Source organism: Sorex araneus, chromosome 5, assembly GCF_027595985.1.
Source record: "Sorex araneus isolate mSorAra2 chromosome 5, mSorAra2.pri, whole genome shotgun sequence".
NCBI classification, from domain to species: Eukaryota; Metazoa; Chordata; class Mammalia; order Eulipotyphla; family Soricidae; genus Sorex; species Sorex araneus.
In genome coordinates this window covers 76941995-76945792 of record NC_073306.1, presented here as the reverse complement: position 1 = coordinate 76945792, position 3798 = coordinate 76941995, and positions in this window count along the sequence as shown.

The following is a 3798-nucleotide window of genomic DNA, read 5'->3' as shown; positions in this document are numbered from 1 at the left end:
CGTGAGTCTACTAGAGAGCTCTTTCTCTCTCACTTGGAGAGAGAGAAAGCATCTCTGCTTTTAGGTAAGATTGTTGAGACTGTCACTTCACTGCTCTTTGGATTCTATTCCCTTCCTGAATTATAAAGATTATCAGAACATATTCCCTGCCCTTTTAAATTTTACCTTTTCTGTTATATTATTCCCCAACCTAAAAAAATATACTATGTAAGTTGCCTGAACTATATATTCCCCTCCTAATATTACCACAGTTTTTTCTTTGTGTGTGTGTGTGTTGTGTGTGTGTGTGTGTGTGTGTGTGTGTGTAAGGGGTTGAGATTGAGAGAGGGCATGGTGGTTAGGGCTTTGAAACAGTCTCAGGGACCAGGGTGATAAGTGCATTAATATTTGGTCTATCATTCCTGTAGTGCCAGCAATCACCTCTGGTGCTTGAGGGATCATGAATGTTAATTTTGAGCCTCTTCAAGCAAGGCTATGTACTAGCTCCTGAAACTATCTCCCTGGCTCCATAAACCACACTTTCTTTACCACTTTAGCAATGATTCTTAAGAGTGATACACAAGTCATTTTTGTATTTATTTTCTTATCTTTTATTTACTCAAACAGTCCTATCTAGCTTTCTTTTTTATAGATGGCAGAAACTTTTTTTTTGACAGCAATAAAGTTTATTGGTAATTGCACATACTGCTCATACTATTCTATGTCCATCTTGTTCTCTCGGCAATAGCCTATATAGCAGAACAGTGACCCCACCCCTTTTGAGAAACTTTTTTTCGAATTTCCATGTCATATGTTGCTTCATTTGTTATTTTCTCAATGGGGTGCCAGGTATTGATTCCATGTTAGCCATGTTCAAGGCCATCCCCACTGTACTATCACTCTGGGCCCTACCAGTCGCACCACAGTTTCTTTATAGTCATCTGATTTGGGGAACTTGGATTGTTTCCAGATTTTGACTATTATGAATACTGCTACAATAAACAAAGAAGTGCAACTATCATTTTGAAAAACTTCTGGTCTCTTGGGGTAGATAATGCAAGAAGTGGAATGGCTGGGTCATAAGGAGACTCAGTGCATTCAAAAACTATTAGGTCAACAAGGGTTCCATACATTTTGCCTTTCCTTCTATATTTCAAATTTCTTATAAAATGAAGCTAATAGTGAGACACTTCTCATAGGGTTGGCATAAAAATTAAAGAGATTGATGCATATATAAGTCCTTGTATTATCCCTGGCACGAAATGAAAGTTCAAGAAAAGATAGCTAGCATTATTTTATGTATCTTAGGACTACGGCACACACCCATACACTTGTTCTTCTTGTTAATGCCATTTAAAGCCAAGTTTCTCCTTTGAAAAAATATCTCAGCAGTGAATAGGGGTCATACTACCAGGAGGATATGTCAAAAGAACAACATTAGAACAGTAGACTTGAAGGGTAGGATTTATTTGACAAACTGTGCTACAGAAGGAGAAGGTAGTCAATCTTCTAGAACCTGCAATTGCACCTCAGTTCTCTACGTATACTCGGAATAAGAACTGAAAAAGATTAGCTGGTGCAGATTGTACCAGAAGACTTCATGTGCCTCCCAGAACTACAGTGTTAAATATTTCTTCTCTTTGGGCTGACAGCACAAGGAAATGCTGTTTTCCCTAGCTGGAAGAGTGCCTCACACAATAGACCCATGGGGTTGCCAGCTCTTCTCTTCTGGCTCCTATACTCTTCTTTACAACTACACTGTCCAATGAGTTCCCTTTAATAAGCAGATAACTACCTACACATTTCAGCTTTACCCCAAGAAAGAGGGAGAGTTAACCAACCTGTCTGTTTAAGGAACTGACAGTTTCTAAAGAAGCACTTTTGCAAGTACTTGTCACTTGCAGTTTGACATTTCTGACTTACTGTGCTCCATAAGCATGAATTTGAAATTTTTTTTTTTTAGGAAAGATTTGCATTTCACAAAAATTTAGAATAGGTTTGATTATCATTTGTAGTTTGATTCAGATTTTCTCCCTTATTAGAGACCTATTAAGGACAGGTTGGCAGCAGTTTCTATGAAGGGAAATTTTTGTCAAGTTTAAACCTAGGAACTCAGACACACGTGCTTACGGATTTATTAATTTCATTAAGTGTGATAATTTGAGCAGATTACATGAGAAACACTGTTTTGTTCTATTAACATACATTAGTAGTGATGGCTCTGTCTATCTGACCCTCTGTAGCTGTAAGTATATTCCACGAGTGAGCTGCTGCATTTTCAAAGTTCTTGTGGTCAGCTTTTTGTCAATTAAGGCGTTTTAATTAGATGTGATATCTACCGAAAGCAGAACATTGATTTAATTTTGCATTGTGTTTTCTTTTGTTCAGATATGGTTATAAATTACTGTTTCATATCTCTAACATTCTCATTGTCCTCCTGCTCTTTGTGCCTTCCTAGCTCATTGGCTTAGAACTTAAAACCAGTGGATCCTCCAAGCAAAAACTTTCTAACCTTGTCTGATGTCACTATCACAAAGGGGACAGTTGGATATCTCCATGAATCACTGCAAATATTTTCTAAAACTTAGCTTCAGGGCTAGCGCTTCTCTTGCAAACAACAGCATCCAGGCTGTAACGACAAACCACTGACTTTACAATCAAATTACAGACAGATCTTTAACAGAACCCTGCAAAAGATGGTTTTCTGTGAGTTGGATAAGACAAGCTTCACGTACCAACCCTCAGCTCTTTCTTGAAATAATATTTCCATCAGTACTCACCTTTAAAAAATCAAGTAATGTTATGATTTGTGCATAAAGAATGCTATTTATATAGACCAAGAGATTAAGAGGATGAAATGTTTCCCTATCTATTGCTGAAGTAGCCAGTGAAAGACAAGAAAGACTGAGAGACAGTAGCCTACTTTCCACAGGGAATATGTTAAATATCCCTGATAATGAGAATGTTAGTTCCAGGGACAAAGAATTAGTTCATTTAAGTGATTATTACTTTATCTCAATTGCTTTTTTTTTCTACAGTTTTTTTTGTAAAATTTTTCTTTGAGCCACTGTTTCCCTTCTTACCAAGTATTTACAATTTCTTTCACGTGAGATCAAATGGGATTGCACTTCCTGTTTCATGGGGGTTGGTTCCACCATTGAAAATTATGGGTGCCAAGCAGAAAGAATCGGGTAACCAAAGGGAGATTTCTCCCTTTAGAAGGAAAAGCTGCATTTTAGTTGAAAAGGAAAGACAATGCAGCTGTTTTGAGTAGCTTACATCTTTAGAAATGCTAATGAATGTGATTGAATTTCACTGAAAGTGGGGCTGAACAGTTCAAGTCAAAAAGAAAAAAAGAGTTTTGAGGAACTAGTCTCATTTAGAGACAAAGATCTTATTTACAGTAACTTTATCCCGAGATCTCCATTTGCTGTGCTCCAAATTTAAAAATATAGAATCATAGCAAAAATGTTCACCTACGCTTTTATCAGTTCCTTCTGAATGTCTTTCTAAAGCAAAAGTATTGCCCTCAAATAATAGCAAGTTCAGGAAGTGTGGTGTTAGATTTTATTAGTCCATCCTTGTTTAATTGAATAGAGTAAGTGAAATTAAGAAGCAGTGCAGGCGGGCCAAAACGGACACTTGCCCCTCTTGAAGGACTATGTGATAATGCTAGAGTGAACCTTGAGAGAAGCGGAACTGTGTAATTACTGAGGATTACTGCTGTTATTCTTCATTAGACATGGATTTTTAAGAATAACAATTGATCCATATGTCTGGGCAACAAGCTCTCTGTTTGTTAGGGATTCGGAAGGAGAG